The sequence below is a fragment of the Anas platyrhynchos genome, chromosome 1, assembly GCF_047663525.1.
Source record: "Anas platyrhynchos isolate ZD024472 breed Pekin duck chromosome 1, IASCAAS_PekinDuck_T2T, whole genome shotgun sequence".
Taxonomy (NCBI): Eukaryota; Metazoa; Chordata; class Aves; order Anseriformes; family Anatidae; genus Anas; species Anas platyrhynchos.
The window spans coordinates 155,878,957-155,905,845 of record NC_092587.1 but is presented as its reverse complement, the minus strand read 5'-3'; the positions used below and the strand labels follow the sequence as shown (position 1 = coordinate 155,905,845).

Sequence of the window (26,889 nt, the reverse complement as noted above, 5' to 3'; positions counted from 1 at the left end):
AGCAGTTTTACAAAGATTGACTAAGCTCGTAAACCACTACCTTGGCTTTCCTCCTAGACCTCTTTAATTTGGATGATAATTTAATTAATTTGGCAATACTGTTGCCTGGTGTGCTAGAAAACAGAGATTTTGTTATTCTATTTCTGCTTACCACATTGTATTGTGTTAATGGAAATACTTGGGTATTGTTTTCCTGAGGTATGTTTCTGGGATCAAATTTTGTTCCAGGTATGTAGGTTCTTGAATTTTTTTATTTTTTTAAAGTTGATAAAAATAAGTAAAATTTGAATTTCAAATTGAATTGAATTTTAATTAAATTGGTAAAATGAAATTGAATCCAGTGAATTTCATTTGTTTCAGTGTATGGTGGAAAACTATCGCATGAATTATAAGCTGTTTGAGCTGGTGGTGGGATTGCCTTTAAGAAATTTTCCTGCATACTATTCATCTTACTCTGAATTTATAATAAGGCATCAATTAATGCAGAAATTGGTCAGGAACTGGAAATATGTGAGAAATAGTTGCAATGTATATTTGTATGTGATGGAAAGGGAAATAGGATTCATACATATTATGGGCAAATCCCTACAGTTTTGTCATTTGTCTATTAATGTGTACTTACAGCCTTATTATGCACTTAGGGCTACTTGGGTGGATGGGATAAGATGTACAGGCTTTGTAAGTTGTCCCTCTGGTGGCTCTCTTGTTTTTAATCTTTGAATCTAAAATGATTAGCAGATTTAAAACTACTGCTCATAAAATGGACATCAAATTGACTCTGAACTCCTAAGGCCTTCCATCGTTTGAAGTTTAGGTTCTGTCTAATGTTAAGACCAGGTTGTTGTCTGCCTTCTGGAATCATTGCCATTTAGCCTGGATAATACAGCTGTCAGTGTGTGTCATGATCAGAAGATCGTTGGTAAAGTGCACAAAGTCATCTGCAAAGTGCCCTGTCATCTGCTTCCATTCTTCCTTACAGCTTGTGTAGATTAGCCATCTTCTTTTGCAATATGTTGTGTTGCTTTGCTGATCTGAGGCTGTAGACTCTAGAGCTGAGGAACCAGCGGTACTTTCCTTAAGTGAGGGCTGTGCTTTCTGCTGTGGGATTTTAACACCTCCTACCTTCCTTCAGCTGTAGAAAAACAAAACAAAAACAACCAACCAACCAAAAACAAAAAGCACCTTTACATATCTCGCTTATATACTTGTGCAATCCCAGAATTTCTCAGTCTTGACAGGAATTGGATTTAAGTGAAATTAAAGTGATGTTAGTGAATTTAGGACCCAGAAACTGACTTTTCTATTGCTTTTACATCCTGAGAGGTTCAGTCTGTTGCATATTTTCAGACTGTGTGCAACCTACCCCTGTAGCTGAGATCTCCCTGAAAGGCAGGAGTATGCATGCCTTTGAGGAGAAATGATGATGAGGTGTTTCCCTCATGTACAACCTTAGCAATTATTCAGAATGTGGGTTGTAGGCTCTTTTTGCCTTTTAAAGATTTTAATTGTAACCCCTGCAAGTTCAGGAAGGTTCCCTAATCACCAATTTAGAGGCTAATAAGGAGCAAATGCACTTTTAAATTACTCCCCAAATGCCATTTTACAGCGTAGAAAGGGTCTCAGGAAGCACTAGTGATGATTCATCCTCCCACTAGAGGGATGGTTTAAGCACCTCTTGAGGATTACGTTTTTTTTCATCTTTTGGTGAAAAACACGTGAGCCATGCTTGTAGCAGGAACCTAAGCCATCTTTCCCAAATATGTAGCCTAAACACTCAGTACTAATCCCACTGGCTTTTTCTCATTATTTACTTTTAAACTAATATTTTTCAATGCATATACTATGAAGTATATATTTTGTATATGTTACATACTTCAAATATTTCAAATTATATGATTTGGTACTTTAGTCTTTTATTTCCATCTACGCAAGGAAGTATAATTAGAGAGAATATTCAGTAGATTCCAGAGTTGCTGAGATATAAAACCTTTGCCCTTGAAGTAGTAATTTGTGGGAAAACATGAAGTTGTACATACTATTCATTTTTGAAGAATTGCTACCATTGCTAGCTGAAATTCAAGCTGTATGGTTTCAGATTCAGAAACCATAAAACGATGTTGCTGATGTTTTTTGGGTTTTGAACTCTAGGAACATAGTAAGACATACTTCTGTCTGGACAAAATCCTGCACAGCCTGGTCTGAGTTCAGTTTTTAACCCGCTTAGAGCAGGAGTTTGGACCGAAGAACTCCAGAAGGCCCTTCCCAGTGCCTTTGTCTCTGCATTCACCACCTGGAGAAAGATCATACCTTTAGGCATCCCCCTTATCTTCTGTTCAGGCTGGGCCGTGCAGCTAGAAGTGTGATTACCTCGAAGTGAAAACTTTACCAAGTTTTCCTGCTACTTTGGCAACAGGTCAGGCATCTCAGCAGTTAGGCAGAAAGTGTGAAGGGGGTTGCTGGGGTGTGTGCAGATGGGAGCAGGTGTCATGGACTTCACCACAGTTATTACCTGCCTTTGATTGTTGGGGTTGGATGCCTTGGCCTGAAAGAGCTGACTGGCTCCAAATGAAACAAATAGGTAATGTTTTCTTTCAGTTTCATACATATTCAGTAGTGAGAGGTAGTTAAAATAAGTCATCTGTGTCTGCCTTCGGAGATCTTCAGAGGCATGTTTTCTGTATGCATTAAATGAAGTCCAGATACTAAGTAATACAGGATCATTAAGTGCTTTAGGATCACTGTATTTGTTCATAAAGCATCTGTGTGTCTATCTGTTAATTCTGTGTGTGCATATATCTTCATATGAGAGTAAAAATACCTGTATATGACGTGTCTATGCCACCTTCTAATATTTCTTTAAATCCTGTGGTACTATATCGTGGTAAGCATTTCCTTCTATTTACAGTTTTCAAATGTTGCAAAAATTCCATCCAGGCCTTTTAAAACACTTCAGGTTAAATGATGTAAATTGTACCACTTGTGTACTGCTTCTTAGCAAGTACTGTTATGGTTTTTCCTTACATTTCAGGGCATTTTAAAATGTAGTCTGCTTTTTTACTCCACATCTTGATTCTTGTTAATACCTTTGAAGAGGGATGAGGGAATAGAAGGATAAGAGAGAGTGAAGTTAAAAAAGATAATATATGCCAGCCTAGATATTAATCTAGTAAGTGGGAGATATTTTGTGGAGAGCAAGAAATCATTCTTCCCTTGGGGAAGGTGACTACAAACCTTAGGCTGCATGCTAGCAGTGTTTCAAGACAGTTATTTTAGGTAGAATAGCATTCTTGCACATCTTTGCATTTTCAGCATTTGTTGTCTTAATAACAAGTGAGAAAAGTACTGTGAATGCTGTGCAGGTACTGCAATGCTATCTCCACTCTAGGGGAAACCGTAAAAACAAATAATTGCTTTTTTAACCTTTATTTTATATGCTGTAGACCTCTCTCTCTCTCTCTATATATATATATATATATGTGTGTATATATGTGTGTATATATATATATATAATACTTCTGCAGAGTTCTTAAACACTACACAAGGTTCACTCTGACCCTTGTTGGTACCTCCAAATGAAAGAAGACAAAGAGCCACCAGTGGTCAACTGGCATGGTCTGGCTTGTGACTGTCTTGCTTGGAAATGGTGCCTGTAGGACCTCTGGTTCCCAGACACTCTTATGTAGCACTTGGCCAAAAGTTTCCTCTGGGATGAGTCTTGGGCTGGCAGATTTTTATTTTTTATTTTTAGTTCAAAGTACCTGTAGTCATGTGAAGACAGCTCACCAAAGCGGTTCCTCACTGTGAACATCTAAGAGGGAGCATAGATGTGTGTTAGCTAGGCTTGCTGAGCTGTTGTAGTGTCGAGGGGTTTAAACCTGACATTGCTGATACTGTCTTTTGGGAGGAGATCTTGGCACAGACCGTTCCTCCAAAAATATTTTGGCATTGTTCCATGGAGATCTGGGTGGAGATGTCCAACACAGAAGGGAGGAGGCAGAAGTGGTTGTCTGGCTCCCTGCCTGAAGTGTTCACACCTGCAGGGTCAGCTACCACTGGCACGGGGCAGAGGATGCTGTGTCCCCTGCTAGAGCCTGGGACCTGCTGGGAAGGTTGGTTCTTGGTTAAGGTTGGAAGTGACATGGGTGTAGCCTAGGCAGCGAAAGACTCAGCAATCAGTCACCTTACACAGTTTTGCTTATCTCTTTTGCTTAAAGAGTGGTTGAATAAGCAATACGCCACTTCAGGACTTAGGAAGAATGATTTCAGACATCACTCTGTTAGTTTCTTACTGGCTAGCCTTGCTATTGCTTATCATCATGACAGTGCTATTGTGATACTTACCTTTCGTTTCTCATAAAAGAAACAGGAATATTGGACACAGATTTGTGAATTAGATTATAGGAATCAGATATGTAACATTAAAATGGAATCAGCCTGTAGCTTCCCTTTATATTGCTAGGAAAAACCTTTCTATTACGATAAAGACCAAAGTGCAAATTTATTAAATGCTTTCTACCAATATAATTGGTATCTGTTTTTCTTATTTTACAGTCTCTTCACTATTTGACATTGCAATAGGTTCTTGAAAGGATGGGGACTGCAGTTAAAATTAAAAAATCACTAGTGACCTGTACCAGGAAAAAATGTTTATTCTAAGAGCAAAGCAAAGGTTCTGGAAAAAAAACGTCTGATCTGTTTCAGGCCAGATAGGCTTTGCAGAACAGGATAGGTGATTGAGACTAAAATGGAGTTTTCAGCACAGTCTTGTCAATAAACTGTCAAGCGGAGTCTTCTTACCTATCTCATGTGCAAATACTTTCTTCAAGATTTGAACCATCCTACAATTCAAAAGATTTGGGAGAGAAAGTTAAAATTTAGCATTGAGGCAGTGCTTAATGAAGTTGAGAGCCTTTGATGGTCATGAGGGAAACACATTTGAATTTCACAATGGTAAGGCTTTAATAAAAGTACATTATGTGTGCCAGCTTGGTTTGAAATAAGTAAATGCTGGTATCGAGATGCTAGTGAACCTCAGTGGGTGTCATTGAATCGTCTAGGGATGATTTCTGAATTACTCTAGCATCACCGTTTGCTGTTTTTAACAAGGGAAAGCAGTAAAAGATTTAAATCCTCTGTATTTCAGGCTTTCTTTATTGAGGTGAGGGCAATACCTTCTCCAAATGATGCTTATAGCCAAGTCCAGTAAGACATGATGCAGAGCAATATTGTGAATGTGAAAGAGAAACCTGAAGAGTTTTCATATGCGATGGCATATCACAGGTGCCACAAGCTGCCATGTAGTATAATGCTTTATTACATAACACCAGTGCTCACCTAGTAACATTTGAAATAAAAAAAAAAAACAGCAGCCAAAATGGTGGGTCTGGATGACTAGAAAGAACTTGCGTCCTATATCCATGAAAAAGGCTTCCTCCTGACCCTGGCCATACCATGTCATGGATGTATGACCTTTGTATAGTCACAGTGCAGTGCCAAGTTATGTTTAGGGGGAAAAAAAATCACAACTGAGAGGAGTTCCTCTCCAACCACTTGAAGAACTAAAGTCATCTAGGAAGCTGGTGATTTGGAGTGGGGTGGAGCTATGGGCAAAGGATAGCAGATCTTGTGTCACTGTTACTTTTTCACACAAAGCATATAACTCTTCAGAAAGTGGCAGTATATGACATAGCAGCTTGTCTGGTTGAAAGGGAAATTAAGAGATAATTAAGTAACAGGACAATTAAGTAAAATCCATTTACTGAAAGTAAATCAGTAAATTTACTGAAAGTAAATGGATTTTGGTTTGTGCTATTGTGTTTGGGATCTTTAGTGTCATAAAATTGATTTTAAAAAATGGAACCTTGAATTGTTTAAGAATATGGCAGCCTTTCACCAAAATAGTGGGCTTGGCAAGTATACCTTTGTAAGAAAGAGGTAATAAATGACATTCTTTCACTGCAGCATTTCCTGACACTTTTACTACTATGTAGGAAAACTCTACAGTTTTTGTGATGTAAGCTCTGGAGTATATTGAATCACCTTGCCCCAAACCAGTTTCTTTTTTTTTTCCTGTATAATTTTATTACATAATAGATCAATGTTGACTTCAAGCTTGATCAGAATTAAGTGAAATCAAACTTATATCAGATTGTTTGAGGTCACAGTACACGTGCTACATTTAAATATGATAAAGTTGTAGCCCATAGCTAAAGTAAATTATATGAACTAGAAAATGTGTTCAAAGCTTCTGCACTGCTTTCTCTGGTAGCATGCTAAGCCATAAGAAATAATGAAATTTTGTTCAACCTTGTAATACTATATCTGCTCTGGCACTGTTTCAATTGTTTTCCATTTGTGAAGGTCTGTGAAGAATTATTTGAAAATTAGAAAACTATTTCAGCAAGATCTGCTGTATCTCACTTAAGGTTTCAAATGATGATTGCCCTCTGTATAATTTGCAATGCAAAGAGCTGATTTGAAGTTCCAATATTTTCCCTTTCTCTTCTCTGTAATCCTTTGTATTTTAAGTGTGATAAAAATAAGCTAAAATCCAAGTACCTATGAATCCCAACTTCCATTAATTAAATGAAACTGAGTATATTAAAAGTCAACGAAGTGGACAGGCTGAGACCCAGTTGTCATTGGGTTGTTGAACTGAGGGATAAGGGTCTCAAAAATGTCTCAGGTTCAATGGAGTTATGCACCTCATTCTCTTACCCGGTAGAACTTTCCCCATAGCTATGATAGTGTTACCTCTTGGGCTGAGGAAAGAATCACAGAATTGCTTGGGTTGAACAGGACCTTAAACACTATCTAGTTCCAACTCCCCTGCCATGGGCAGGGACACCTCCCAGCAGACCAGGTTGCCCAAAGCCCCATCTAACCTGGTCTTGAACACTTCCAGGGATGGGGCATCTACAGCTTCTCTGGGCAACCTGTGCCAGTGCCTCACCACCCTCTGAGCAAACAACTTCTAAATATCTAATCTGAATCCATCAATTTTTAGTTTAAAACCATTTCCTATTCCTATCACTACACTCCCTGACAGAGTTCCTCCCCAGCTTTCTTGTAGGCCCCTTTAGGTCTGAAGAGCTCCCCAGAGTTCTAGTCTGAAAAGCCCCAACTCCCGCAGCCTCTTTTCATAGGAGAGGTGCTGCAGCCTTTGATCATCTTCATGGCCCTCCTCTGGACCTCCTTCAGCAGGTTCACGCCCTTCTTATGCTGGGGGCCCCAGAGATGAAAGCAGTACTCCAGGTACTCTCACGAGAACGGAGTAGAGGAGGTGAATCACCTCCCTCGACCTGCTGGCCATGCTGCTTTTGATGCAGCTCCCGACATGGCTGGCTTTCTGGGCTGAAAGCACACACAGCCAGCTCATGTTGAGTCTTTCACCAGCCATCATCCCTAGGTCCTTCTCCTCAGGGCTGCTCTCAATCCACTTATCACCTTGCCTGTAGTGATGCTTGAGATTTTCTTAACTCAGATGCAGAACCTTGAATTTGGCCTTGTTAAACTTCTTGAGGTTCACACAGGCCCACCTCTCAAGCCTGTCCAGGTCCTTCTGGATGGCATCCTTTCCCTCCAGTGTGTTGCTGACACCACACAGCTTGGTGTCATTGGCAGACTTGCTGAGGGTACACTCAACCTCACTGTTTATGTCATTAATGGAAATATTAAACAGTAGTAGTCGCTGTGCAGACCCCTGAGGGACACCGCTTGTCACTGGTCTCCACCTGGACATTGAGCCGTAGACGGTAACTCTTTGAATGAAACCATCCAGACAATTCCTTACTAACCAAGTGGTCCATCCATCAAATCCATGTCTCTCCAATTCAGAGACAAGGATATCATGCAAGACAGTGTCAAATGCTTTGCACAAGTCCAAATAGTTAATGTCAGTCGCTCTTCCCCCATCCACCAGTGCTGTAACCCTGTCATAGAAAGCCACCAGATTTGTCAGGAATGATTTGCCCTCAGTGAACCCATGTTGGCTGTCACCAAGCACCTCCTTATTTTCCATCTGCCTAAGGATACTTCACAGAAGGATCTGCTCCATGATCTTTCCAGGCACAGGCATGAGTCTGACTGGCCCGTAGTTCCCTGGGCCTTCAGTTTTTCCTTTTTTAAACGTGGGGGTTATGATTCCCACCTTCCAGTCAGTGGAAACTTCAACAGTCTGCCATGAATTTTCAAATAAAAGTAGAGATATAGTAAGAGATATAATATAGCAAGACAATGATTATACCCACTGGTTGGTCTAGGGAGCAAAGTTGTTACAGAAGCCTCATTAACTTCAGAAATCATCTATTCAGATGGTATTTTATTTTCTGTATAATGCAAAAACCAGGATAAGCAGTGTCCTATTGTAACTTAGAACTGAACCCAGTATGTCTATATACACAAAAAGCACAGCGTTAAGGGACGGTTGTAAGTGCAGAAATCTCAATATTTAGATTAATACTTTTAAGTACTAATCCTGAGTTTTATTTCTATATTGCAGATAATAGAAATGTCTTTTATGATTCTGGAAGGATTTACTTTCATTGTATTTCATTCTTATCTTTTGGATACTTGCATACATGTATGCTTTGCTACAGGCATTCCTGAGGTTTATAAACACAGGGATTTGCTGGGATTCTGTAATAACAGTTTTCACCACATCAGTCTTTTCTTAAAATTCTGTTTCTTCTGGTGTGCTCTTAGGCTTGCAGATTCTTGTCTCAAGCTATGGTTACTTACAATCACTTAATTATTTTTACTAGCTGCAGTAATACCTGAGTTACAGTTAGGCTGACTTACATACATGTAGACTGGTACTTATGCAGTCCTGTCATCATGGATATCAGCTAAATTTTCAGAGTCAAATGCTGGATAAATACCAAGATTTTTACATATAACGTTTATATGTGTATATATATATAATAATAATAATATATATGCTATATATATATTAATGCTCAGCTAAGTGCTGTTTTGGTTTAGGTCTTTGTAACAAAGTGATCAGTATAGACATATGGTAATCTCAAACTTTTATACTTTATGCCATGCTTACGCATTAGAAAAAAGAAAAGTGATGTACAAACTTAAAACATCATTTCCTTCTGTGAAGTGTCTTGCATTTTCATGTAACTGTGGATGCCTGCATAGTGCTTATTCTGAAAATTTTGGGAAGCTGATTTGCTGGTAGAATGTAGGAGATTGAAAGGAGACCAAAGTCCAAGAGAAGGCAGTATAAAATTGGTGGTTTAGGACAACTGTTTAGTGTTGTTTCAAAGACAACGTTTTTCTGTAGCCATTTAGATTTCCAGGATTTTCAATTACAAGTGGAAAAGTTATATATCTGTTTAGTATTTCCATTTTCTCTGTTAAGAAAATGAACTACATTGTCAGCCAGTCAAGTATTGTTGGAAGACAGAACTTAAAGTAATATTGAGAAGTTAGAAACAAAGCCTGAAAAACAGTGTTCATTAGGAGCAAATACAGGTGCTATTTTTAATCGCGAAGAAACGGAAGAAATAAAAAGTTGGGGATAACTTTCTGTGGATCTGTTTTGTAATAAAAGTTCTTGGAATAATAATGGATCAAAAGTTGACAGAAGATAGCAATCTCTTGCTGTTGTGGGGAAGACAGCTATCATCTCAGGATTCTTAAACAGAAAGACAGCAGACAAGATTCGTGAACTGAAACTTGTCTGTTTTGTGCTGATAAACCTTGAGCTGGAAGACTGTTCGGTTTTGGATAGCTTACTTGAAGAAGAAAATGGGCTAGAAAAGGGAGCAAAAGTGTACTCTGAAATCTAAACATGTAGCTTAAAAAAGGGACAGCCCTGGTTCCTTTAAAATGAGAGACCTAGGGAAGAACTACACTATTCTTAAAAAAATATGGATTATAACTGTCTAGAAGAAAGTTACCTGTATTCTGTTACGTGGGGTAGATTAAAAAAGGAAAAGGTTTTATACTGTAGCAAGGGAGGTGTAGGTTTAATATGAGGAAATATTTTCCAGTGAAACATTAAAAATATTTGACTAAACTACTAGAGAAGTTCAATGTCCAAATGTCTTAGAAACAAGCTGTACAGGACAATGTATGCCAAGAATTATATAGCAGATATGATTGATCATGCTTTGGGGTAGGAGGACAGTCTAGACTGCTCAACCTGCTTTTTAGCCTTACATCAGGTTTAAAATGTGATTTATAAAGAACGGTTAAAGGAATTGAATGTTTTAACTAGTTTTAAGTTTAATCACTGGGTGCTATGATCTGACAAAAAAGAGTTCATTAATATCTTCTCCAAGAAGGTAAGTACTCTAACATAATGGGATGGACTGCTTCAAACATAAAGGTGGACTTAAATTTAGAATACGATATTCCTATATAGTATAGGGATATATTTATATGAATTTTGTTCAAAACTTTGTACCCCCAAAATAATTTCATTATTTATTATTTTTACAGTGAAACTGTTGTGCATAGAGCTACAAAATACATAGAGTTACGAATTATATTATTAAGAACTCCATGTTCCGTGTTTGTAGTTTTTGAAATAGTCTTATCTTTACCTCCCCCCCCCCTTTTTTTTTTTTCTCCAAATTGCATCTCAGTGAACATAATGCTTAGGAGAAATGGAACTATGTACTGTATTTTCAAAGGCTTTGTGAGAAGTAAAAACAGTTCTCTTTCCCAGAAAAACTAAAATAGTATGCACTTAGGTGAAATTTTTAAAGTTCAATGTTTTTACATCTTAATCAGGTAAATGTAATTGTATTTTAAGTGATATTTTTAATTAGAAAACAATCTTGTTAAAATAGAAAAAAAGGAAAAGTGAGGAAGGGCAGATTTGCATCAAATTGATATTCATCAGACAAACATTAAAATACACTATTACAAAATTCAACAAAGCAAGCATTGAGTTTTTCTTGTATATGACTACACCTTTACTTTGAAAAGTAGATGAGTGATAAAAAGAGAAATAACCCAGGAAATCTGCAGAAAAGATCTGAACAGCAAGCAGAAAGCTGGGAAGAGAATTTTGCTCGTGTGGAGATAAAGAATCCAAAGTTATTGCTAAATACCTTAGGGCATGTTGAATGCCACTAGAAACCTATGGTGAAGCAACTGAACTGAGCCCTCTGTCGTCCTTGACAGTATTGAAAGCTTGGACGCAAGTATTTAGATGCATACGCTGTCTGGAGCTGTGCCACAGTGTGTGTATTATACACGCCAAAGTAACAGCTCCCAGAACTTCCCTGCTCTCTGAGATCTTAGAGCAGCCAGGTCTAATGTAGCTCAAGGGTGTGATTAAGGTCTGGGAACACGAGCAGGTTATTGAGGAATAAGCTGATATTTAAGGTTCTAGCCTATCAGCTACCAAGAGGTGATTGCTTTTACCCTGAAGTGAATGAAACCTGGTTTACTGCTACTTCCCTCCTGCCAGACATGCAAAATATGAAATGATTATCTACTTTTCTTCTTTTTTTTCTTTCCACTTTTTTTTTTTTTACTGTAATGAAGCAGAAAGTATGTCCATCTCATTGAATAAAGTAGGTGGTGTAGTAATTTTAAAAGTGGTAATGAAACATGCCTTTACTGATATTAAACAGTTCAGCAGCAGGCATAGGTAGCTTTACTTTGATCCTTAAAAGAATATGGATACAAGTAGTGTCAATTTTTAATAAATCAACAAATTTCAGCGTGCATTAAAGGCTTGAACTTAGGTCTATGCAGGCTAGAGGTCTGCTGATTCTGGAGTGCCAAAGGAGAATATTTTATATGCATTTTTTTGAGTGCATGCTTTTAAAAGCATGTGCATTTAAATGACACATGCATAGCAAATCGTGATATGGGTTCTAAGGTTTGCTGTAGATCAGCTGCATAGCAGTTTAGTATGTGTATAGTAGCTATTTGTGCAAGATTTTCATGTAATGTCTAAAAATACAGATTACTGAGTAGAGTGGGCTGCTTTCTGGGTTATTTCTTATTTTGCAGCATGTAACTCTTAAGCTTTCCTGTTGCAGCTGTTCTGTTCTGTGTAACTAATTAATATTCATTATGACAGAAGCAATGTGAAAAAATAACTCCAGTTCAGTAGTTAGGTATTCATCTGCAACAAAGATGCAAGTTCCTGCTCCAGTAAGTATTTTTGTTTGAATTATATATAAACAGGGACTGCACTGGCATAGCATCACCTGGCAGGCCTGAATCACCATCGAACAAGTGTTTCTCAAGGCACATGTGAATTCTGGGCTGGTTATATTTCTAGTTGTCTAGATCTCATCAATTTTGTTGTTGCCCTTTTCAATGGATCGCATACTGTCAGCAGGACTTTGAAAAGAAGGAATTATGTGCTGAATGGGAGCCAACTAACTTCTCAAACGGAAAGAAGGGAGAATGTAAATTCCAGATGGTTGTTCCCCTCCGCTACCACCGCTGTGATAGTTGTGGTCTGCCTGTTTGGCTTGCATGAGATAAACTTTGCAAATTATACAATACATGTTCTGCAAGATCATGCTAATTAGGTGGCTGAGTAAATTTCTTTCAAATCAAATTAATGTGTCATTTTTATTTCAGAATATAGCATGTACTTGTTCTCTGCTTATGTAAAATGCAGTATGTTTGTATAAATATATTCAATTGTTGCTAGATAACTAAAAATAACTAAACATTGCAAGTATTTTTTTTTTATGCTGTGCTTATAAATCATGCAGTCTTTGTGATTTGGAGGCTGGGAGAATAATATATTGTTATAATTTGCAAGGTTTGTAGATGTACAAAGGAGGACTGGAAATATCAAGGTATAGCGTGGTTTTGTATTGTGCTTCTGATATATCATGGCAATTTTAAACTCAATGTAGTTTGTAATCCAGTTCTTCTGTTTTTGCCTAACACAGCTTTAACCTCATGGTATTTTAAACAAAGTGCAGATAATGTAGGACAGCTGATTATCACCAGTCAGCATTCAGTTTTGTCACTCCTTACATATTATTTGAAAGCATCAAGCAAAAAATCTGTAAGCAAAGTAAGGCCTCGTTCAGCCATGTTAAAATTCTAAAATTCTATTTACTTTTTTTTTTTCAGTATAACTGTGTTAAACTGAATCTGTTACCTGGCTCAGTGGTCCCCACAGACAATTTCCATTTATCATTCTGATTTTATTGTAAACGATTGTCAGCATAGTACAGAAAACTGAAAGGCTTTTCCTTTACTCTGTTAATAGGTAGAAGCTAATATTTAAGGAACTTTTGTGGGAATTAACCCCTTGGGAAATATTTTGTTTTTCATTTAATATTTCCATTTTATATTTAATGGTGTGTTAAGCTGGCTTTTTTCTTTCTTTCTTTCTTTTACACCTGGTGATAATGAACCTGCTGTTTTCTTTTAAAGATAATGTTTTCTTGAGTATTTATTATAACTTAAGGTTTAAATATTGCCACTGCTACAATCATGGTGTTTAGTCCTTACTGTGAAATAGATTAATGACTCCTGTGGTTTAAAAAATTTAAATTTTGCTTTCTCTCGTTTATTTTCTTTCCTTTATCAAACAGACTTTCAATTACTTTTGAATGACAGGTCAAAAACTTTGAAGCACACTCTGAGTGGATGGTACTGTGCAATCTAAACCTGTTTTATGGGTTCTGTTGCTGAGTTGCCCAAAGTATGAGCAAATAGAAATACTGTGAAGTTAGAAGGGGCCATGAGGAGGCAGCTGTTAACAGAATAAAAAAAGGTAGTGATGTAATAGAGTGTGGCCTTCCCAGAGACAAAGGTGTTAGCAGCAATTCATTGGGATAAAATCCTGGGCTTAATTTGATTGTGTACAGACATCTCTCTAGTTCTGTTTCAGAAGCCCTCTGGTGTCCTGTCCATCCTCCAGACCTACCTGTGCAGAGGTGCTGATCCTGTCTGTCTTCTATCGTATCTGCTAATCCTGCAGAGGGTGTCCTGCACAACGCAGGGAATACCAAATGACATTATAATTCTGTTGAAAGTTTGAAGTGCACTCTTTCAGACTGTAGATGCTTACATCTGGTGTCTGTATGTGAGCTAAGGGCATTTGGTCCCATAACAACCAAAGATAAGATCAAATATGTCTGTTTTAAGTGGAGTTAAGACACACTGTGGGCTCCAGTGACTGCACTTACTTTAATGGTATACGGTTTTTGCTTACATTCAATGTATATACTGTATATTAATATTTAAAAAGAAAGAGACTCAGCAGTATAAAGGCCTTACACAATGCCACCAGTACAGAACAGCCACTGGAGCCTGGGGCGGGAAGGAAAAAAAAGTGTAATTCAGACTGCTGCTCATCTTGAACCTCACACTTTTTGAATTAGATACAGAACAGACAAGGTAGCAGGGGAAAAAAAATCATGATCATAGGTTTGTTCTTGCTTCTAACTACAGATTTGCTTCCCTAGCTGAAATAGTTCTTTGATTCTCCGCTTTTCTCCCTGCAGTTGCTATGGTACCTAATGCAACTGGAACAGGAGCATTCTGTCAAGCAGATTGAGGAAGATGCACCTAGGCTTAAGCTTTTTGCATCTCTTCTTAAAACTCAGCTCCTCTCATAAAACGGATCAAGAGCACTTACACAAGTCACTTAAATAATTAAACATATCCATGTCAATTAGAGATCTTTAAAAAAAAATCAAAGCATCAGCTTAAGTGAGTGCACTAGGAAAGGCAATCAAACAAGAAATGGATCAATTAAACAGCAACAACAACAAAAACAACAAACCAAATATGAATAAATCCTAGAAAGCAAAACCTTAGGGAAGTAATGGGAGAAATATAGAATGAGAGCTTTAGGAAGGAAGAAGAAAAGAGAAAGGGGGAAATAGGGGGTGGTCTTTTTCATTTTTTTTTCCTTTTCTATAGAACTTTATGCTCTCGTTTCCTTCATGCTTTGCAGTATATGACCATAATACAGACCTTTCTTGGAGAAATTACAGCCTAAAATGAATATGTAACAGAAAGGAGAATTTGAAGACAGCATTAAGATTTTGGTGTCCAGTTAATCAGCAGGTTGTCACAGAGAATCCAGGAAATTGGTTTTCCACTCTTCAAATGCAAATGCTTCTACTTATGTACTGTGAAGAAAATAAAATTTGATTGTGTTTTTTAGAGACTGATTCCTCTCTTTGCATCATCTAACATTAATTTTCATTGAAACACATTATCACTAGGAGCTGCAAGGGATACTTCTTCGTTTTGGACCGTTTACGTGCAAGTGTCTTCTGTAATGTTTAAAGAAGGACAACCACAGCATTTTCTCACTGTATACGTCAAGGATTCAGAATAGCTGATAATTTTTTAATTTGTCATTTGAAAGTGTGAAATTTCATACAGTATAAGAACAGAGTTAGAACATTTCCTGAAAAAATAAGATTCTAAGACCAAGAAAAGTCAAATTCATACAAAATGAAGCAAGAAAAGCACTCAAAATAGAACATGTTGGGATTAATTCAAAGTGGTTTCTCAAAAAAAGCAATTAACCTTCTTCAGTTCCCATAAAGGTGAGATGAATTTCCCCAAACAATACTGTAGGAGAAAGTGGAAATGGTTAATCTGAGTCAAAAACTTTAAAATTAGTACAAATTCTGGGAAAAAAATATATGCTGTTCTGCGGTGCTGTGTGCGCTCTACAGAGCTACATCTGGATTTTCTGTTATCTTAAAATGTAGAAGTTATTACTGCCTTTTTAATATGGAGTTGCAGTGTTAGTGGCATTGTTTTGCAGTCCCTTTGTATTCACTTTCATAGGGTAAACACTGTTATCTAAAGCATGCAGCATATGGATCTGGTCGATGTGTAGGTTAACAACATGCTTTTAAATGCAAATCCTATGGGGGTGTTCCCTGACCTTGAGGAAGCATCCACGTACGGTGAGGCAACTTGGCATATGCAGTATCCAGACATAAGCAATATTCAAGGCAGTGTTTCTGCAGCAGACTAACCACATTCATTTTCATAGCATTGAGCTGTGCTGTATGCTGTCCCTGTACTCCGTAACATGTGACCATTTTTCTAGGTTTTCTTTTTTGCTTAAGAATGTCTTTAATACTTAAGCATGAAATGATGATGGTAACCTATCTGCACAGTGTTTTTATAGCATTGCATCAAATGTATGTGTTGCAAACTCTTTGGTATGGTATTGGGGCAAATGGTGGTACTCGAATGGCAAATGCTGCTGAAATAGTGATGGTCAGCTGTATAGGCTGGAGGGAACCAAGCCTGTCTAGGAGAGACACTGAAGCAGACTATCTAGGGGAGTGATAGATTATCAACCCCACCTCAGGTTTTTCAGTTGAGGTTTAACATCAGCTTTTGTAGATGTGCTGTATTCAAATGCCAGCCACTGCCTTATTTAACAAAGAAATCTCTTGCGTGCCTAAGGTGTGTTAAAGCAGTCAGATTCTACGATCCCTTTCTTGAAAGGTGAGTAACATCAATTTAATCAGAAAACTGAATGCAGTCTACCCTATGCATGTTATCCCACAATATTCTTCCTCATGCATAGATAGTTAATGGAAAACCAGGTTCCTGAATGGAATTCAGGTTCTATGAGCAGTTTTACAACTAAGTAGGATTTATTGGACACAAGTGGAGAAAGATTGTTCATGACAACTGCTTTGTTTCTTACCAATCTAAGATAGTTTCAGCATCTTAAAATATTGCAACGCTATTATTTTACAGTGAAGAAATATCTCCCTTCCAGTCTTCCCCCATGCAATCTTTAGGTTATCAAATGAAATCCTTAGCATGATACAAGGAAAGAATAAATATGAATGAAAGCAAGCTGCTATGATTTATTATTACTTATTTAATGATTCTTTACTCTGTATGAGATAACATTTCCCCTCCTTTCTGTAGTGGGCTAAATCTTAAAAAAACAGTTTAAGTTACCTGTGTATTAAGTGAAACCTGGTTATACTGTATACACGTTTCTCCAGTGAACATTATTTCACGGAGAAATAATCTTCTCTAGTGAAGAACAACAGATGTTCTTTCTTGCTATCCAGTTTTATCTTTTACGATACATGACTCAGTGTTACTATGGCAAGTGTATAGAATTGAGAACATGCGTATCTGAAGGAGATGAACATGCTAGGATGACAAAACAGAACTTGAATATCATATAAAGCATCATTAAAATTTGAATTTTTGTTGGATTTTCTTTTATAAAATAGGCAAATATTGGTGGGGGTAATGTCTTATGTTCTGAATTGAGTGGATAAGCTTTCAACTGTGTTGTTTGAGCTCTTAATACCTCTGTCTGCAAACCCTGACCTTATCTATTGCATCAGGTCACTAGAGGTATAAGATAAAAGATTTTAGATAAATGACAATCAATCTGAAGACAAAATTCTTATCTCAGTACTATCTCAGTTAAGTTCTGCTTCAGGAGTTTTTGAAAGAGTGTTTTTCTTTGTCCACTCCCAGGTCTATTTCTAATACTGGTGTCTAGTTGCCCTGTGAAGACCAGGGCCTATTGTAATCATGTTGCTGTGATTAACCTAGTAAAATTATGCCGTTGAGAAGTGCATTATGTGAAAATTCTAGGATTTTTACTTGTGACTGACTTTTTTGTCTTGTCATTTTGGTAAGCTTTTTAAAAAATTGTAACACCTGCTTCTAAGTATTCACTTGTTGAGATTGCGTTGGTAAAAAAAACCTTCCTTGGACTGGGAGCATGACATGGTAAGGTGTTTGATGAAGCTTTAATTATGCTACTTTTATATGAACACGTATTTCATCTCTTTGCATTCAAGGAGGGAGAAGGTGCCTCTCTAGAAATGGACAGTAGGGGGACTTGGACTCTGCTCTCCGTTGTATTTATGTATTTTGTTTTATTGTGGAGAGCCACTGGATTCAAAACAACAGTAGGAACAGGAATGCTTCCAACACTGACAAGACATCCTTGTTCTCTGTTTTGGAAACAGAGATTTTGGGAAGTCTTTCTGCTCTTATCTGAGTTTTTGATCAATCAGTTAGAACTAGGTTTCTTCTGCCTATTCTTGTTCAGGCTATGGGAACCTTATGTTCCAGGTCAGAGGGTGATTGCCTGAGAGAGGTGGAAGAGGTGGAAGGTGTTTTCTCCCATGCTGCTTGATAGCCATACAGGGGAGCCCCATCTGACTCTCCCCAAATTTAAAGGAGAGAATTTGTGCATTTCCTGACTGAATGCAACTTAATGCTTGGATTTGTGTGCATCAGTGTATGTAAATTAGTGGTTTAATATACTTAACCTGTTTGTTTGTTTCTTGTTTGTAGGTACATAAGCCTAATACAGTGCTATTTTTTCCCCAGTAAGAATAAGTAGTTTGTTTGCAAACCTGAGAATTGATCTTTTTATATAATACTGGGTCAGAACAATAGCTACGTTTTAATCAAGTAGGCTGGACCACAGTGTTCAATCATAAACAATGCCATAGATTTCCTATGTGAACTAAGAAGTCATTTAGTCATCCTGGGAGAATTCAGTCCAAGGCCTACCTAAAGTTGAGCCATCAGAAGAATAGCTGAATTCTAGCCAATGATGCAGACAAACTACTTTTCAATACTACCTTAGTATGTGGGTGTCTAAAGTGAATAGATCTGTTTGTCCTTGATGTGTATTTCTACTTAGAGAGAAGGGAAGGATTTAAAGCCAAGCTGATGGAATAGAGGACAGTCTGCTATGAAAGTCTGCTCTGTGGGCTTGTGTGGGTGCATTTACATTAATGTTTCAGGTTGGATTAAGAGATGTCTTTTAAAAAGTGATTCCCCCCGTTGTCCTCAGACTCCACTTCAGTTCACATCACAGAGCAGTTGCACCTGAAGTTCACAAGCTCAGTTCCTTACAGATGAATCTTAACTGAAAGATGCGTTTTAAGATTACCTCAGTTTTTCTCCAGCCACTAGTGGGCATGGGATATGTGGGACTTGACCTCATCTGAAGGAAAGTCCTCCAAAATGCAAGTAGTATGAACAGTGGATCATCTGTATGAACTTTTTCACTCTGTAGATACATTTCTATTATGCCATAGGGCTTCTGAATGTACATAGCCTGCGTGACCTTGAGTCACAAAGCTAGCCCTAGCCTTATCTGGCAAGGAATTAGCTATCCTTATTACCATTTTTGGAGGTGAGAATATTTTGTACTTCTGGAGATCAAATTCTTAAATACTTCTTAAATTAATTCTTCAATAAGTCTTTAAGGCTGATGATACCTGCCTTCATGTTCATGTATCTTACATAATAACATAAAAATGTTAGAAGCCCATTTAAGACATCTTCTTGTACTTGAGAGAGCTTTAAAGCATGTTAAGCAATTCATGTGTTTCACAGTGACTCTTCAGCAATAATAAATTTTAATCATTATGGAAAGTAAATAATCTCAGTATAGCAGCCTGGAGAAATGAGCTGACAGCAACATCACGCAGTTCAACAAAAGCAAATGCTGAGACCTGTGCATGGAGAGGAGAAATCTCATGTACTAGTAGATGCTGGAAGCTGGATGGCTGGAAGTGATGTTTGCGGAAAAGGTATTGGGGATTATGGTAGACACCATCCCTGGGGGTGTTCAAGGAAAGGTTGGATGTGGTGCTTAGGGACATGGTTTAGTGGGTGACATTGGTGGAAGGGGGGTGGTTGGACCAGATGATCTTGGAGGTCTTTTCCAACCTGAATGATGCTATGATTCTGTGTTACCCTGATGAGAGGCTAGAGCCTGAGCTTGAAAACATCACGTGGAACAAGGTAGATAAGGCTGCAATTTGCAAGGTCATGCAGTTCTGGCATCTAACCTAACCCCATAAAAATGGCCTAAAAGAAAGCTGGAGAGGGACTCTATCACAGAGTGTAGCAATGGAACAAGGAATAATGGCTTTGAACAAATGGAGAGGAGATTTAGATTAGATGTGATGTAGGGAAGAAGTTTTTCACTCAGAGCACAAAGCACACATGGTAATTAGGGCTGAAGATGCACCTTGCTTCTGTTCTTTTCTGTAAATTAATTTTAATTACCTAAAAACCAGTGTTAAAAATAAACCCAGGGCACAGGATGGGAGGTGGAGGGCAGACCCTGTGGCGGAGGGGCAGCCTTTCTCTCTGGCAAGCCAAATGGCCTGGGAGAACCAGTCCCAGAAAAGGGACCCTCAGCCCCCCAACCACTTGCCCTCCTTCCACGTGAGGGCATCTTCCAGGTTGCTCCCAACACAGCCTCCTTTGGCCATGCATGGCCACTCCATCACAGAGGTTTGCTGAGGTCACGGTGGCCACCATTGCCCCACCCTTGCTCTGGGCCCTGTAAAAGCGGACCCCTGCAGCTGGCCCACCACCGTTCACTGAGCTTCTAGGCACTCTGACAGCCAACTCGTGTGGCAGGAAGAAGAGCCAAAGCAGCAAGGCGAGCGGCAGGCCTCCTCGGTGTGAGGACAGCAATGCAGTCCAAGGAAGCACCGAGAAGGAATGCACCTAACAAGAAGGCAAAGTGTCATGGGCAGAGGGGTAGCGCCTGCGGCACAACAGACACCAGTGCCCGAGGGACCTCTGGTGCCCAGGCCACAGACACTTATAATAAGCGGTACCACTGGCACCGCCATGATGCGGTGAGCAGGCCGCCCCCTCAGCCATACAGCGACAGGGGGCCTGGGCCTTGCCAGTGGCACAACAGTGGCATGGAGCGAAGGCAGGAGTGTCAGCCGGACAGCCGTGTGGAGCAGAGGCGTGCCTGTCATCCAGAACACAGTGTGGGACCCAGCCATGGCCATAAAACAGATGGCAGCATTGAACCCAGGCATGGAAATGAACTGGACAGTGGCATGGGACCTAGGCACGGAACTGGACGACCCCCTGGTTCGGCACCCTGGCCTGAGAACATTCCAAATGGAAGGCATCCCATGTGGGCAGTCCCAGGCAAGGACTGGCTTGTCCTTCTTCCAAATACCATGGAGCCCATGAAGTTGAATCCACCAGAAGATGTGGAGGAACCAACGGAGGTGGATCCACCTTGGCCAGACCAGACCTTTGACTACCCTGGCACCTTTTCACTCTCTGCCATGCGAGCACACCAACAGCGTCGCAGGAGTGCCCGGTAAGCTCCCTACTCATCACGCAGGCTCCATCCCAAGCATTAGCTTGGAGCCACCAAACACCATGGACATCCTGCAGGCTTACCTGCAAGGTGTTCCAGCAATAAAGAACTCTTCACAGTTCTCAAGGGTTGTGTGAATGCTTCTTTCCCATTCCCCAGCCCTTGTGCGAGAGGTGGCATCCCTTCTGCACAGAGCCTTGAGGAAGAGCACAAGAGAGAACCCAGCTTTCTCCAGGCTGCTGTGCTGGAGTGACAGGAGGAGTCATGGGTGGCCATGGAGGGCCACCATGCGCCTTTAACATTTGTGAAAATAGACTGAGGGATGAAAATAGTAGTGTGTAAGTGATTATAGGCGGCTAATTTCTTATATTAGGAGTGAGTTTCTATATCTGAGTACTGGGTAACAATGGACATGGAGAAGGCTGAGGCACTCAACAAGTTCTTTGCCTCCGTCTGCGCTGGTAGATGGGCTTTCCGAGTCTTTCATTTCCCTGAACCCGTAGATGGAGGCTGGGGGATCAAAGTCCCACCCGCTGTAAGCAAAGAGCAGGTTTGACACCACCTGATGAATTTAAACAAGTAGGAGTCTATGGGACCTGATGACATGAATCCCAGGGTCCTGAGGGAACTGGCTGATGGAGTTGCCAAGCCTTTCTCCATCATAGTTGAAAAGTCCTGTCATTTGGGCAATGTCCCTGTTGAGTGGAAGAATGGAAATATCATGCCCCTACTCTTCGATATTTAGAACAAAGAATTGAACAAGGAGCCATATTCTTTAAAAAATAAAACAATTAGGAGACATTTCTTCTCAGGAAGAGTGGTCAGGCATTGGAATGGGTTGCCCAGGGAAGTGGTTGAGTCACCATCCCTGGGGGTGTTCAAGAAGAGGTTGGACCTGGTGCATAGGGACTTGGTTTAGTGAGTGACATTGGTAGTGGGGTGATGGTTGGACCAGCTGATCTTGAAGGTCTTTTCCAACCTTAATTTTTCTATGATTCTATGATCATGAGAGCCAGCAATATGTACCTATGGCAAAGATGACCAACAGCCTTCTGGGCTGTATTAGGAGGCTTGTTGCCAACAGATTGAGGGAGATAACCTGTTGATGAACCTGACAATTCAGCACTGGTGAGGGTGCACCTGGAGTACAGTGTCCAGTCGTGGGCTTTCCAGTGTAAGAGAGGTATGGTGCAACTATATGGTGCAACAGCTGTAAGAAGGAGTCCAGCAGAGAGCCATGAAGCTGATGAAGGGACCCTCACTCATAAAAGCAAAAGTAGAGAACGGTGGGATTGTTTAGGTTAATCTTAGTCATAGCTAATATTGTTGTGGTGTTTTGAGCTTTTAGAGTGTTCAGCACTGGTGGAGGTGAATCTTTCTGTAACATCACTGGTGGTTGGAAACAGTCTGAATTTTCTAGCACGCCTGAGTACACAGGTGGAATTCAGATGACCCATTATAGGTCTCTGTAATCGAAAGGTTGGGAGGGGATTTTTATTTTTATTTTTATTTTCAATATGAATGTTTCAGGACGATTTCCTTCAAGCGCTGTTACAGTTTGACAGTAGTTAGCTGGTGAAACACAGCCAGACATACATGTACATGAGTTGATCCATCCTTTCAGGTGAGCCATCTTCTGGTGTTGTTTAGGAGTGGAGGATTTACAAATCCCAACTGTTCTGCTTGGAATGGATTTTAATGATAACTGAGGTTACTGTCATCATTAAAAAAGGAAAGAAAGTCAGAAATTGACTGTAGTAGTGCTAAAAGAGTAAGATTATCCTACTGGATTGCCTTTTGAGTGCAGATCTTTTCTTAGCTTGACACTCTATGTGCTAGACTCTGTAAGAGCAGAACAGCACATCCCTGATCCAGACACTAGGTCTTCAAAACAGGCTTATAACTAAGTATAGGTTGGACTTGGTTCATTGTTAAGCAAAGGATTTTGTAAAAGTAAATTGTTGGGAGAATGTAAGTAGCATAACTATCAGGGAGTGTAGTGATAGGACAAGGAATAATGGCTTTAAACTAAGAGGGGTAGGTTTAGATTAGGTAAAGGGAAGGAATTCTTCACTCAGAGGGTGGTTAGGCATAGGCACAGGTTGCCCAGAGAGAGAAGCTGTGGATGCCCCATCGCTGGAGGTATTCAAGGCCAGGTTGGATGAGGCCCTGGGCAACCTGATCTGGTGGGAGATGTCCCTGCCCACGGCATGGGGGTTGGAACTAGGTGATCCTTAAGGTCCTTTTTAACTCAAACCATTCTGTGATTCTGTAAGTTTAAGAAACCACAGGACAGAGACTCATAGCAGCCATCAATTTGGGATGATTCAAATCTGGCAGTTGTTTATTATGTGGTCATAAAAACTGTAAATTGTCCATGAGGAGAACAGAGCACTTACCTTTTAATCTGAGGAATGATTTTTTTTTCTTTTTAATCAATAACTATATATACTCTAATTGTTCTATTGCTTTTTCTCTGAGTAGTGTGTGTGAAGACTTAATTCAGTTCTGTTGGTTTTAATACATCTTCAAGAAAACAGGTAATGGTTTAGGTGTTTGGTATTTTAACAACATGGGGATCCCAATCCCTTCTACTGTTGCTTTTTTACCAAGTACAGCACAGTTGTTACTTTCTTCCTTGCCAGAGGAGGCCACAGAAAACTGAGTCATTTTGCTGCAAAGAGGATAGCTTGAATAAATAGCTAAAAAGTGATTGAAAGGCCTGTTGCTAAGCTGGAGGGAGAAATGTGATCTTCAGGGAAGAAAATTAAACTTCATTCCCAAATATTGTACTAGGAAACTCCAGCATATCTTACTTCAGGAGAATGCTGCAGTGTGTGTGCAGGCCCTTTGTTTTAGTCATTTTCTTTTATTTCTATAGATAAGTTCTTGGTCCTTCTTTCTAAAGCGGTTGTGCTGTCTGCATCATCTCTTCACCAATTTCAGAAAGTACATCTGTAGTGGGTTTACATGGCAAGGTTTTGGTAGCAGGCGGCCATAGGGGTGGTTTCTGTGAGAAGGATCTAGAAGCTGCCCCACGTTTGGTAAGGGCCCCACTGCTGACCAGAGCCGAGCCAATAAGCGATGTTGTTTTGCGCCTCTGTGAGAGCATATTTAAGACAGGGAAAAAAATGCTGTTACACAAAGCAGCTGGGAGAGTGAGAGGAGTGAGGAACAGCCTTGCAGGTGCCAAGGTCAGTAAAGGAGGGGGAGAGGTGCTCCAGGTGCCGGAGCAGAAGTCCCCTGCGGCCTGTGGTGAGGACCATGGTGAAGCAGGCTGTCCCCCTGCAGCCCATGGAGTACCACGGTGGAGCAGGGTTCCACGCTGCAGCCTGTGGAGGAGACCACGGTGGAGCAGGTGGCCCTGCACCAACGGAGGTTGCCGCCTGTGGAAGACCCCTGCCGGAGCAGATTCCGGGCCGGACCTGTAGCCCATGGAGAGGAGCCCACGCAGGAGCAGGTGACCTGGCAGGAGCTGCTGCCCGTGGGGGAGCCAGGTTGGAGCAGTTTTCTCCTGAGGGATGGACCCCGTGGTACGGACCCATATCTGGAGCAGTTCTGGAAGAGCTGCTGCCTGTGGGAAGCCCACGCCAGATCAGTTCATCAAGGACTGCATCTCGTGGGTGGGACCCCACAGCACAGGGGACGAGAGTGACCGAGAGGGAGAGGCAGAGAAGAAGTGCTGTAGACTGACCATAACTCCCATTCCCCTGTTCCCCTGCACTGCTTGGGGGGAGGAGGTGGAAGAGGGTGGATGGGGGGGGAAGGTGCTTTTGATTTCTTTCCTTTGTTTCTCACTAGCTTGTTAGTAATAAGCAATAAATCTTACTATCTCCCTATGCCAAGTCTGTTTTGCCCGTTAAAATAATTACTGCGTGATCTTCTCGTCCTTATCTCAACCTTGGAGCCCTTTTCATCATATTTTCTCCCCATTCTTCTTTGAGGAGGGGGAGTGAGAGAGTGGCTGTGGTGGAGTTCAGCTGCCCAGTCGAGCGGAACCATGACAACATCTCTTGTGAATATAAATGTTGTTATATTGCCACAGAAATATAGGCACCGAGCCTGTGGCCTGAAATGCCACAGAAATACAGGCACCGAGCCTGTCTGAATTTAAGAAGAGATTGGACTGTGCACTTAGTCACATGGTCTGAACTTTTGGGTAGACCTGTGCGGTGTCAAGAGTTGGACTTGATGATCCTTAAGGGTCCCTTCCAACTCAGGATATTCTATGATTCTATGATTCTATGAAATGCAGGAAACACCGATGGCAATCACTTTCAGATGAGGGAGAATGCTTGATGACCCCTATTCCCCATTTAATGGATGTGCTGAGTTCTTCACTGGAGAAAGTGGGGAGGAACAAAAACATACTAGTCATGCAGAGTATAAGGAGTCTTTTTTTTGTGTGTATTGTCATACTTTTTTAAAGTTGAATACTTCATTCTCTAGCTCAGACATTTCATTTCTGGTTTATGTGGCTTACCTGTTTGTGCTTACAACTTTCTTTTCAATACTTAATTTGATAATTTTTGTCTAATACCTTTACTTGAATCTGATTTAGTTTCCTAAGCACAAGCATCTAACACTGTATTTGGAGACCTGGAACCTTTTCACTGGCCTCAATTAGCTGTTCTGGAGATCTGGAGATACTGTGTCAAATCTTCCTGGCTGTCATGGGTATTCAGGGGCTTTTCCAGTCTCACTGTATGTCTGTGTTTAGGCAACTAAAGACCATTCAAATTGCTTTAAAGCAGATTTTATTGACAGTGGTTTTGATGGCAGTGGAACCAGTGGAACTGATAGTCAATAACATTGTTAACACTTCTTCAGGAATTATCTGTACACTGAGACTGGGAGGATAAGCAGTTTTTTACTGGGTTGACAGGAAAACTTTAGCATACGTATGTAGTGTACAGGAACTCATGCAGAAACATGTCTTCCCAAGTAAGAGCAAGAAGGTATTTGATACAATGACATGCTTTGCTGAAGCATTGCTGAAGTTACACAGCTGTTTTCTGAGGATAAAAGGACAGCAATCAAAGGGCCATAATTACTAGATAGTGTCATGATTCCTGCAAAGAGGGATTTGATGTCAGTGGTGGGACAAAGAAATGTGACTCATGTCTGAATCACACAGATGACCTAATGCAGAACTAGTTCGGTATTTTTGTGGAAATTCAACTTTCATTTTCCCCAATACTGTTGCTCATTAAAATACCTGGGAACCAGATTCAGTTCCTGTCAAGAGTTGTGTTGGGCAATGCCTTTTTGCTGATTGGGACTTGAAACATGAATTCTGTTTGACATGCTGTATATATGTGATAGAATCACATGCCCTTAATTTTTAATGATAACATATCAGAAAGACAAGATAATATAATAAATAGACATTCATTGTTCAGTCTACATTTTTTTCTAACTTGGTATGATTTTGTTTCGTCACTTAGATTGATCTGATGGGTAGTACTTGAGGATTCCTTTTCCTGTAACCTCTTTCCAAAAGTTTTAGAAGTCAAAAGAAACAGGATTTTCTTAAGAGCCTCTGAAACTCTATTTAAAGAAAATAGAACTCTCTTTTTCAACAGTGAGAGAGTTTCAGTCCAAACTAACTTGCTCAAACATAACAGATGACCGAAATTTTAACAGCACTTTCAAAAGACAGCTTTGTTGATAATGTGAAAGCAAAGCAATTAGTTTGCTTTCCAGACTTCTCAGCTGTTATTCACAAGGAAGGTACTGTGAGAAGTTCTACTCTTGCCTTTGACCCTTTCCTTCACACTTACAAATACACGAAAGTGAATACTGATCATTTC

The 26,889-nt window shown here is 39.9% G+C and overlaps 1 protein-coding gene across 3 annotated transcripts in view; it reads left to right on the top strand.

Annotated features, from left to right (window-relative positions):
- The window catches only part of GPC5 (glypican 5), a 762,495-nt gene that overhangs the window by 39,317 nt on the left and 696,289 nt on the right, over positions 1–26,889 (top strand). The gene's annotated exons all lie outside the window — the stretch shown is intronic.